Raw genomic sequence first — 12,681 nt, forward strand, 5'->3', positions numbered from 1 at the left:
GACACCAGAGTTGATCTATTGTTGCTCAACATGGTAGATTTTGACATTATCTTGAGCATAGACTGGTCGTCGCCCCATTATGCTATTCTTGATTATCACGCTAAAACTGTGACGCTGGCTATGTTGGGGGTAACGCGTGTTGAGTGGAGGGGTACTTTAGATCACACTCCTAGTAGAGTTATTTCTTTTCTTAAAGCTCAGGTATGGTTGAGAAGTGGTGCGACGCGTATCTAGCTTCTATGAGAGATGTCAGTATTGATACCCCTTCAGTTGATTCAGTTCCAGTAGTATGGGATTTTCCCGATGTGTTTCTAGCTGATCCTCCAGGCATGCCGCATGATAGAGATATTGATTTTGGCATTGATCTGTTGCCGGGCACTCAGCCCATTTCTATTCCTCCGTATCGTATGGCTCCTTCTGAGTTGAAGGATCAGTTATAGGACTTACTTGATAAGAGTTTTATTCGGCCCAGTGTATCACCTTGGGGTGCTCCTGTCTTGTTCATGAAGAAAAAGGATGGTTCTATGCATATGTGTATTGATTATCACTAGTTGAATAAGGTTACAGTGAAGAACTGTTATCCTTTGCCTCGTATTGATGATCTATTTGACCATCTTCAGGGCGCATGGGTATTTTCTAAGATTGATTTGCGCTCAGGTTACTATCAGTTGAAGATTCGGGAGCCAAATATCCCGAAAACTACTTTCAGGACTCGGTATGGTCATTACAAGTTCCTTATTATGTCATTTGGGTTGACCAATGCCCCAGCAGCTTTTATGCATTTGATGCATAGTGTGTTCTAGTCATATCTTGACTCGTTCGTCATTGTCTTTATTGATGATATTCTGGTGTATTCCCGGAGTCGGGAAGATCATGAGCAGCACTTGAGGATTGTGCTTTAGACTTTGAGAGAGAAGAAGTTATATGCTAAGTTCTCGAAATGTGAGTTTTGGTTGGATTTAGTGGAATTATTAGGCCATGTGGTATCGAGTGAGGGTATTCAGGTGGATCCAAGAAAATAGAGACCGTGCAGAGTTGGCCCAGACCATCCTCAACTACAGAGATCCGCAGTTTCCTTGGTTTGGCGGGTTACTACCGTCGTTTTATGGAGGGGTTTTCATCGATTGCAGCCCTTATGACTAGGTTGACCAAAAGGGTGCTTCGTTCTAGTGGATGGAGGAGTGTGAGGCGAGCTTTCAGAAGCTCAAAACAGCTTTGACAACAGCCCTAATTTTGATATTGCCTACAGGTTCGGGGTCCTATACGGTCTATTATGATGCCTCAAGGGTTGGCCTCGGAGCGGTGTTGATGCAGGACGGTAGGGTGATTGCCTACGCGTCCAGACAGTTGAAGATACATGAGAAGAACTACCTTGTTCACGACCTTGAATTAGCTGCCATTGTTTACACCCTAAAGATTTGGTGCCATTACTTATACGGTGTTCCCTGTGAGATTTATACTGACCATCGAAGCTTGAAGCACCTGTTCAAGCAAAAGGATCTAAATTTGCGCCAAAGTAGGTGGTTACAGTTTCTAAAGGACTATGATATCACTATTTTGTATCACCCCGGCAAGGCCAATGTGGTGGCCGATGCTTTGAGTCACCAGGAAGAGAGTTTGGGGGAGTTTGGCTTATCTATCAGCATCGGAGAGGCCTATGGCGATGGATGTTCAGGTCTTAGCCAACCAGTTTGTGAGAGTGGATCTTTCGGAGCCCAGTCGGGTTCTAGCTTACATGATTTCTCGGTCTTCCTTATTTGATCGTATCAGGGAGTGACAGTGTGATGACCCTCATTTTCTTGTCCTCAAGGACAAGGTTCAGCACGGTGATGCCAGAGATGTGACTATTGGCGATGATGGGGTATTGAGGATACAAGGTCGGATTTGCGTACCCAATGTTAATGGGCTTCGGGAGTTAATTCTGGAGGAGACCCATAGCTCGCGGTATTTCATCCATCTGGGTGTCGCGAAGATGCATCAGGATTTGAGGCAGCACTATTGGTGGAGGCGGATGAAGAAAGATATAGTTGTATTTGTAGCTCAGTGTCTCAACTGTCAGCAGGTGAAGTATGAGCACAAGAGATCGAGTGGATTACTTCAGCAGATAGAGATTCCGGAGTGGAAATGGGAGCGGATCACCATGGACTTTTGTAGTTGGGCTCCCATGGACTTTGAGGAAGTTCGATGCTATTTGGGTGATTATGGATCGGCTGACCAAGTCTGCTCATTTCATTCCTATGTGTACTACTTATTATTCGGAGTAGTTGGTGGAGATTTATATTCGGGAGATTGTTCGACTGCATGGTATTCTAGTGTCCATCATTTCAGATAGAGGTACTCAGTTCACATCACGATTTTGGAGGGTCGTTCAGCATAAATTGGGTACTCGGGTGGAGTTGAGTACAACATTTCACCCTCAGATGGACGGACAGTCTGAGCGCACTATTCAGATTCTTGAGGACATGCTCCGTACATGTGTGGTTGAGTTTAGAGGGTCTTGGGATCAGTTCTTGCCCTTGGCGGAGTTTGCTTATAACAAAAGCTATCAGTCCAGCATTCAGATGGCACCGTATGAGGATTTATATGGGAGACGGTGTAGATCCCTGGTGGGTTGCTTTGAGTCGGGTGAGGCTAGAATTGGGCACAGACTTGGTACAGGATGATTTAGAGAAGGTTAAGGTGATTTAGGATAGACTCCGTACAGCCCAGTCCATATAGAAGAGTTATGCGGACCGGAAGGTTCGTGATGTTTCCTATATGGTTGGAGAGCGGGTTCTGCGGGTTTCGCCTATGAAGGGCGTCATGAGATTCGGGAAGAAAGGAAAATTGAGTCCGAGATTTATTGTCCCTTTTGAGATATTGAGGCGTGTTGGGGAGGCTGCTTATGAGCTTGCCTTACCTCCCAGCTTGGCCGGAGTTTATCCGGTATTTCATATTTTGATGCTCCGGAGGTATCACGGTAACTCGTCGCACGTGTTGGATTTCAGTTCAATCTAGTTGACAAGGATCTATCTTATGTTGAGGAGCCAGTGGCAATATTGGACAGGTAGGTCAGAAAGCTAAGGCCAAAGAACATTGCATCAGTGAAGGTTCAGTGGCGGGGTCAGCCAGTCGAGGAGGCGACCTGGGAGACCGAGCAGGATATGCGCAGTCATTACCATCATCTTTTCACTACTTCAGGTATATCTTTATGCTCGTTCGAGGACGAACGAATATTTAAGTGTAGGAGGATGTGACGACCCGGCCGGTGATAACTGTTCTGTCACGCGGCCGCATAGGAGAGCTCAGAAGCTGGGCATATCCAAGTTCAACCTGCGCGGACCGCACTGTTTTGCCACGCGGCCGCGTAGGAGGGTTCAGAAGCTGGGCATATCCAAGTTCAACCTGCACGGACTGCACTGTTTTGCCACGCGGCCGCGCAGGAAAGTTCAGAGGCCATGATATTTTTAAGATAAGTTGCGCGGTCCGCGCCTCTTCTCGCGCGGTCTGCACCCAGTTCCAACACGGTCCGCATCCTTTTTTGTGTGGTCCACGCCTAAGAGAATCAGAGAAGCAATCACTCGAGACAAAAGCCCATGAGACCGCGCACCTAATCAGTGTGGTCCACGTGGATGAAGTTTATGCGGCCGCACGTCACTTTTGTGCAGTCTGCGCCCCCCAGTACCAGATGCAAGTAATGAAGACCCAGAGTCCTACGCGGCCGCGCGTCATTTGTGCGCGGTCCGCGCCAGACCCTCAGGGGTATTTTTATCCGGTTTTTCCTGTGTAATATAAATAGAACATTTTACTTTTTAGCAGGAGTTTTTGGAGAGCGGTTCGAGAGCATAGAGCAGTTGAACTCGTGTTACCCTATTATCAGCCTATTTTGGGCCATTTCTTCTAGTTTTAAAGTGGAATCAAGTAGATTAACATTGTAGTTAACTATTATGTCAATTTCATCTATTATTTCTTTGATTTTTGTTACTACTATGTCTAGCTAAACCCATTAGCTAGGGTTGTGGCTCAACCCTAGTGTGGGAAATTGATGGGTGTGATTGTTTAGTGCATGAATGATGTTGGGTGTTTGCTATTTGGATTAATCTTAAGTTTTCACTAAGATTTGGTGGTTGCAAACACTAAGTCTAGCTTAGTGGGTCTTTGACTCTTCTTGAGAAAGAGAGTCTATGACCTCAATATTAACTCCAACAAGGAATCGGGATGGACCCATGAGAATGGTAGTCCCAATTAACGGGTTAAACCTCGAGAGAGTAATTACCCAACTTGAACCATAAGTTGCTTGTGCAAATTAGCCTACCTAATTGGTCTCGAGAGAGTCGATTGGGCAAAATCACTCTCTCTACTGAGAGGTGTGAGAGTGGGTGTAAAAGGAGCAACGGTTATAGCATAAGCCCTATATTCGTCATTCTTGCATTAGGAATTTCTACCCGTTAGTGGACCACCTAGGTAAATGCTGCATCCCTAGTGCTTTTATCTATCTTGCATACAATATAAAATCATAATTTTAGCATAACCTAGTTTTACAACTGTAGTTGATAAATTGTAGCTCTTAAACAAAAGAAAACCAAAAATGTTAGAAGATCAATTATGAGCTAAAACACTATCCAAGACCATACAAATACTCGCCTCTAATTTGAAGTTCCCTGTGGAAAATTGACCCCGATATCGTTATTGGGTAAAAGTATTAGCGCCCACTCATCCTTAGGTTGAGTCTGTTGCGATCACTTTTTGGCGCCGTTGTCGGGGAACTTTACGGTGTTGACTATCTGTGTTACTAGTATTGTGTTTTGCTTCTCTTTCCTTCTTATTTACTAATTTTGTGTGTTGATCAATCAGGTACCATGGCTCTTAATGCAAATTACCCTCTCGGCAATGTGATAGTGAGGGAGGAGGTAGAGATCTAGAACAAGATGAGGTCTTACCTCAACTTCCACGGAGAGGCCAGAATGTCAATATAAATGCAAATGAGAACAACAACATTCCAGACCCTCCTCCGTAACCGCCGAGAGTGGCTCCCAGAGTTCTACCAAATCAAGGATACGCCAGTGCTATTGTTCCTCCCCGAATCCGGGCGGGGAACTTTCAAATCACAAATGTTATGCTGACCTTGCTCGAGCAACGAGGTTATTTCACGGGTGCCTCCGATCAAAATGCCTACAAGCACTTGAAGGGGTTCGTGGATACTTGTTGGGGTAGCAAGCAGACAAACGTGTCCGAGGACGCGTTGAGATTGAGGCTTTTCCCATTCTCTCTTCGGGGTAAAGCATTGGATTGGTTAGAAAGGCTCCTCAATCATTCTATCACAACATGGGATCCAAGTTCTTCTCTCCAAGTCATATGGCGGCTCTTCGGGATGAAATTCTAGCTTTCAAGCAGGAGCCAACAGAACCTTTGCATGAAATATGGGAAAGATATAGAACAATGGTGAAAGAGTACCCTAATAATGACATGACCGAGGCTATGATTCAACAAACTTTTTATCGGGGCATCAACACCACAAATCAATGCATTGTGAACCAATTGGCCGGAGGGAATTTTATGAAACTTTCTTACCAAGAGGCATGTGATGTACTTGATGAAATGGACGACACCTCTTCGTCATGGCAAAGCCAAGCAAACGTGCCACAAGGTGACCCCACGGTCATCCATTTGCACAAGGAATTGCACGATCATGGCCAAGCGATAGCCGAACTTACAACAACTATGAATCAATTAGCAAAGGCGCAATTGCAACAAGTCCAAAATCCGTGCCAAGTCAATGCAATGGAAGGTGTTTCTATGTTGAAAAGGAGTCAAAGAGGACAACAACCTCAAGGTAATTGTGAACAATATGACAACAACAATGATGGTGGTGGGTATTCGAATGAAGGTTTTGATGACCAAAGTGAGGAAGTCCAATATGTCAACAACTACCAAGGGAATAGAGGCAACCAAGGGAATCAGCAATGGAGACCCCAAGGTAATTGGGGCAATCAACAAGGCGGCAATTGGAATTACAACAACAATCAAGGAGGCAATTGGGGGAACAATAATTCTGGGAATCAAGGAAATTGGAGCGGGAACAACAATTGGAACAACAACAATGGTGGTCAAGGTAATAGGGGGCAAGGCTATCAAAGGCCCCCAATGTATCAACAGCCCAATAACCCGCCTCCGTTCCAATCTCAAGGGTCGAGTTCATCGGGCAATGACATGAGTCGAATAGAGAGCATGTTCGAACAAATGATGAAAAAAAGTCAAGATTCCGAGGCCAAATTAGCTTCGCATAACACATCTATCAGGAACTTGGAAGTGCAATTAGGCCAAATCCCTCAATCTTTAAATACTCGCCCAAAGGGTGCTCTACCAAGTGACACGGTAGTAAACCCCAAGGGAGGGCACAACAATCATGTGATAGCAGTGACAATACGAAGTGGAAGAGGCGGTGATGTGCATGCCTCAAGAGATAACCGAGTTCCGGTAGATGAAGATGAGTTGCAAAATGATGAGATTCCATTGGTAGTTGAGGATGTTGTCGAACCAAGTGCAAATGATTATGGGAGAATTGCAATTGATGAGGGTGAGGAGGAGACTCAAGAGGCCGTGAACCCGTCTAGGTAACACGTCATTGATATGCCCGAACCGGAGGTGCCAAAAGCCAAGGCACCCTTGCCTAGACCTCCTCCGCCCTACCCTTAACGGTTGGCCAAGCAAAAGGGTGACAACCAATTTAAGAAATTTATTGAAATGATAAAGAGTTTGACTATCAATGTGCCTTTGGTGGAGGCACTCGAGCAAATGCTGGGATACGCAAAGTTCATGAAAGATTTGGTTACAAAAAAGAGATCAATGGAGTGTGAGACAATCAAGATGACCCATCAAGTGAGCGCAATTGTGCATTTTATGGCTCCAAAACTTGAGGATCCTGGCGCATTCACTATCCCATGTACCATTGGAAGTGCCGACTTTGCAAAAGCCCTTTGCGACTTGGGGGCAAGTATCAATTTAATGCCATATTCGGTCTTCAAGACCTTGGGAATCGGACAACCTCGTCCAACCTCTATGAGGCTTCAAATGGCGGACCGATCAATGAAGAGGCCTTTGGGAATTATTGATGATGTCCTTGTTCATGTTGATAAGTTCATATTGCCAGCCGATTTCGTGATCTTGGATTGTGAAGTGGATTTTGAGGTGCCTATCATTCTTGGGAGGCCCTTCCTAGCTACGGGAAAGGCCTTGGTTGATGTGGAAGCGGGAGAATTGACCTTCCGTGTTGGTGATGAAAAGGTGGTGTTCCACGTATGCAAATCAATGAGGCAACCAAATAGCAATGAGGTGTGCTCGTTTGTTGACATTGTCACGGCATTGATAGTGGATGACACAAGCGTTATGGCTAATGTTGAGGACCCACTTGAGGTCGTGCTATTGAACATGGATGTTGATGATGATGCTAGAAGGGTGGAGTGTGTGAATGCATTACATGGCATGGGCTCATATTCTTATGAACCGAGGAAGTTATCTCTTGATCTTGAAAATCGCAAAACTCCTCCCACCAAGCCATCTATTGAGGAGCCACCGGTGTTGGAGTTGAAACCACTTCCTCCTCACCTCAGGTATGAATTTCTTGGTCCTAATTTTACTTTGCCGGCTATACTTTCTTCTTGCTTGACTAACGTGCAGGTTGAATCCACTTTGGCGGTTCTTCAAAAGCGCAAGTGGGCAATTGGATGGACCTTGGCGGATATTCAGGGTATTAGCCCCGCGTTTTGCATGCACAAGATAATATTGGAGGATGATGCTAGGCCGTCTCTTGAACATCAAAGGAGACTCAATGAAGCCATGCAAGAGGTGGTTAAAAAGGAAGTCATCAAGTGGCTTGACGCCGGTGTGGTGTATCCAATTTCTGATAGTTCGTGGACTTCTCCAGTACAATGTGTGCCAAAGAAGGGAGGAATGACTGTGGTGACTAATGACAATAATGAACTTATTCCGACTCGCACTGTGACGGGTTGGAGGGTATGCATGGACTACTGGAAGTTGAACAAGGTGACTAGAAAGGATCATTTCCCATTGCCGTTATTGGACCAAATGCTTGATCGTCTTGCAGGTCGGGCTTTCTATTGTTTTCTGGATGGGTATTCAGGCTATAAAAAAATTCTCATTGCCCCGGAAGACCAAGAAAAGACAACTTTCACATGTCCTTATGGCACATTCGCCTTCTCTCGAATGCCATTTGGGTTATGTAATGCACCGGCGACTTTCCAACGATGTATGGTGGCAATCTTCACTGATATGGTGGAAGACATTTTGGAGGTCTTCATGGATGATTTTAGTGTGGTCGGGGACTCTTTCGGTGATTGCTTGCAAAACTTGGATCGTGTATTGGCCCGATGCGAAGACACAAACTTGGTTCTCAATTGGGAGAAAGGCCATTTTATGGTAGAAGAAGGCATTGTGTTGGGTCATAAAATTTCAAAAAGAGGGATTGAGGTTGATAAAGCGAAAATTGAGGTTATCTCGAAGCTCCCTCCCCCTACTTCTGTCAAAGGGGTGAGGAGTTTTCTTGGACACGCGGGTTTCTACCGAAGATTCATCAAAGACTTCTCTAAGGTAGTTAACCCGTTGTGTAAATTGCTTGAGAAAGATGCCAAATATGTGTTTGATGAGAAATGTATGGAGGCTTTCGAGCTTCTAAAGCAAAAGTTGACGACTACCCCCATTATTACCGCACCAAATTGGAGCTTGCCCTTTGAGCTCATGTGCGACGCTAGTGATGTTGCGGTGGGGGCGGTCTTGGGCCAAAGAATCAACAAGATGTTCCATCCGGTGTACTACGCAAGTAAGACAATGAATGAAGCTCAAAGGAACTATACGGTCACCAAAAAGGAATTGCTTGCCATTGTTTTTGCCATGGAGAAGTTTCGCCCATACCTTATGGGGGCCAAAGTGATTATTCATACCGATCACGCCGCCCTTAGGTATTTGATGACGAAGAAAGATTCTAAAGCGAGGTTAATGAGATGGGTGCTTCTTCTTCAAGAATTTGATTTGGAGATCATTGATAGAAAAGGTAGTGAAAACCAAGTGGCGGACCACTTGTCTCGATTGGAGGAGGAAGGGAGGCCTTTGGACGGCCTTGAGATAAATGATGCTTTTCCGGATGAACAACTCCTCTCGATTTCAATGCTAGACATGCCATGGTTTGCCGACATTGCCAATTACCTTGTTACCGGTGTGGTTCCGTATGATCTCTCTTCTAACCAAAGGAATAAGCTCAAGCGGGATTGCTTGGATTACTATTGGGATGAGCCGTATCTTTTTAAAATATGCACCGATGGTGTAATTCGCCGGTGTGTTCCTGAAGAAGAGAAACTGAGTATTGTGGAAGCTTGTCACTCTTCGCCCTATGGTGGCCATCATGGCGGGGCAAGGACGGCATCTAAAGTGTTGAGTTGTGGTTTCTATTGGCCTTCGTTGTTCAAGGATGCCGGTGACTTTGTGAAAAGATGTGATGAATGCTAACGTGCTGGTGGGATTTTGAAGAAAGATGAGATGCCCCTTAACACAATTCTAGAGGTTGACATCTTTGATGTTTGGGGGATAGACTTTATGGGACCATTTGTAAGTTCCTGTGGCAACACTTACATCTTGGTAGCGGTTGACTATGTGTCGAAATGGGTTGAGGCCATAGCTTTGCCAAATAATGAAGCTCGAAGTGTGGTGGCATTTTTGAAAAAGAGTATCTTCACGAGGTTTGGCACTCCACGTGCCATAATTAGTGACGGGGGTTCTCATTTTTGCAACCGGGCTTTTGACTCTCTGCTAGCCAAGTATGGGGTAAATCACAAGGTAACCACTCCTTATCATCCTCAAGCGAGTGGCCAAGTTGAGGTGTCCAACCGTGAGATTAAGAGTATTTTATCCAAAACTGTCAATGCAAATAGGACTGACTGGTCGAAGAAATTGGATGATGCTCTTTGGGCTTATCGTACAGCTTTCAAGACGCCGATTGGTATGTCGCCGTATCGATTAGTGTTCGAGAAGGCTTGTCATCTTCCAGTAGAATTGGAATATAAAGCTATGTGGGCGCTGAAAAAGTTGAACTTAGAATGGGATGTAGCTGCAAATCTTCGGGTGGAGCAATTGAATGAACTTGATGAGTTTAGGTTTCATGCTTACTCTAGCTCGTCCATGTATAAGGACAAAATGAAGTACCTTCATAACAAGTATGCCAGAGGGAAGGAATTCAAAGTGGGTGATATGGTTCTTCTTTTCAATTCCCGGTTGAGGTTATTTCGGGGCAAGTTGAAGTCCAAGAGGAGCGGCCCTTTTGAAGTGGTTGGGATAACTCCCTTTGGTGCCATTGATCTCAAAATTAAAAAATGGTGAAGTCTTCCGAGTCAATGGGCATCGCGTCAAGCATTATTTGGGAAATATTGATGACAGCCACGTGGTGGCGCGCATTCATTTGAAATGACTGTGATGGTAACATGCGTCATGCTGCGACGTTAAATCAGGCGCTTCGTGGGAGGCAACCCATGTCTTTTTCCTTTTCTTTGTTTTTCTGTTGTAGAGTAGGATTTTTGAGCTGATAATTTGTGAAGTGTTGCAGGGATTATGTTGAACCAGTGCAGGGAAGAAGTACAAAAAAATGATCAGTCCATGGAAATTGCCCCACGCGGCCGCGCATCAAAGCAGTGCGGTCCGCGTGGGCTTGAGCAGCAGTGAGTTCATCCTCAGGAAAAAATTCAACGCGGACCGCGTCCCTTTCTGTGCGGTCCGCGTGTGAGAAACTAGAATTACCAAGTCTCTGATAAACTCCCACGCGGCTGCGCATCAAAGCAGTGCGGTCCGCGTGGGCTGAGTAGTCAAAATGTGACTAAAAGAAAACCAGCGCGGACCGCGGCCATTTTTGTGCGGCCGCGCTAGTAGGTAAGCTGAAAGCCCCAGGGTTTTCTATAAATAGAAGCCTTGGGCCTCATTTGAACCTTTTCGCAAATTTTCATCTGGAGCTCTAAATTTTCACTGTTCATCCGCACTCCCTGCTCATTTAGTCAATTTTTCACTAATCCCTGGTAACAAATCTTGTTCATTTCATGCATAGCCTAATTTTTTGTTTCTTCTCATTACTCTCTACTAGTATAACTTCTTATTTTCACTAATTCTTAATGACTGTTAGTTTGGATTTCTATTGTTTAGTGAGACTTAGGGGCATAAATCCATGTAATTAATTGAGTAGGGACACTGAGGGGTCAAATTCCGATCAAAATGGGACTTAAGAGAAAAAAAAATTCCGCCTCAGTTAAAGCTGCCCTATGCGGCCGCACAGCATTTTTGCGCAGTCCGCGTGGCTTTTTTGTGTGCTATGATGAATCGCCTCCATGAGGTCCGCGTGACATTTCTATGGGGTCCGCGTGAGTCCAGCGCGGCCGCGGTCCAAAACAGTGCGGACCGCGTGTGAAAAGTTCAGAGAAGTCACCATTTTGGCAGTTCACCTGTGCGGTCCGCGTCCATTTCTGTGCGGTCCGCGCTGAAGCTACGCGGCCGCAACACAAAACAGTGCGGACCGCGTCGGTTCATTCAGAGAAACCATTGTGTGAATCAGTAAACTGCGCGGACCGCGTGCCTTTTGGTGCGGTCCGCGTTCCTCTGTCTATGAAACTGCGTCTGCAATTCTTTCATTCAATTGAACTGTCCATTTCATATCATGTGCTTTTACTAACAATGCTAGACATGTCTTCCTTGCAGACAATAGTTCAAAAACATGTGGCTAAGAAGCGAACGGGGAAACAAATACAATCCGGGAGAGGTGGTTCCTCCCGTGGGGGAAGGGGAAAAGGAATTGTAAAGCTAAATCCTAAGACCAGGGAAGCAGATAAAGCTGCATCTCACTCCACGGGGAGTGAGTATGCTCCGTCACGGAGCATTACCTCGGAGTCTTCTCCAACACATAGGGCCACTTCATTCCAACTCCGTGACCTTCCTTCCCCGGATCATGATGATATAGCCTCTTCCAAGGAGCCGGTCGATGTTATCTCAGACTCGTCTGATGAGTCCTGAGCAGAAAAAGACAAGGGGAGCACTTACTCCACGTCACCCACAGCTTCAATATCAGGGGATAGTGGAGGATATGCCGAAGGGGGTGAACCACAGGTTGGAGGTATAGAGAGAACCAGGAAACCAGAAGCATGGGAGGATAGGTTTGTCAGCGAGGTCGCTTTCCACAAATTCAGGGAATGGTGGCCGAAGAGAAAGTTGATTCCGGAAAGGCGGTTCATTGACGTCGAGCTTGTCCCACTCAACCCTCACGTGCAAGCACAATTCCGCACTAGAGAAGGTTGGGGATTCTTCAAAGAGAGAGTCGAATTTGCAAACGAGCATATGGTGAAGGGGTTTTATTGCAATGTTCACCACACAGTTCGGAACTCCAAAGCAACAAAAGTGAGGGACAAGATAGTAGTCTTTGATGGGAAGTCGCTGAATGACTTTTTGGGGTTTGCAGATGAGGACGAGTCTCAATATCTTGAGAAGCTGGCATTGAAAGAGGAGGTTCGTCCGTAGTTGGCCGAGCATTTAGCAGCTCTAGGTACAGTCCCTGTGTGGTTAAAGGCAGAGGAAAAGATTTTGCGGAACACCCTCAACTTTGAAGCAAAAGGGTGGTTAACCTTCGTGTGTAGTCGACTTGACCCGTCTACACACGATCAC

Source organism: Nicotiana tabacum, chromosome 3, assembly GCF_000715075.1.
Source record: "Nicotiana tabacum cultivar K326 chromosome 3, ASM71507v2, whole genome shotgun sequence".
Lineage (NCBI taxonomy): Eukaryota > Viridiplantae > Streptophyta > Magnoliopsida > Solanales > Solanaceae > Nicotiana > Nicotiana tabacum.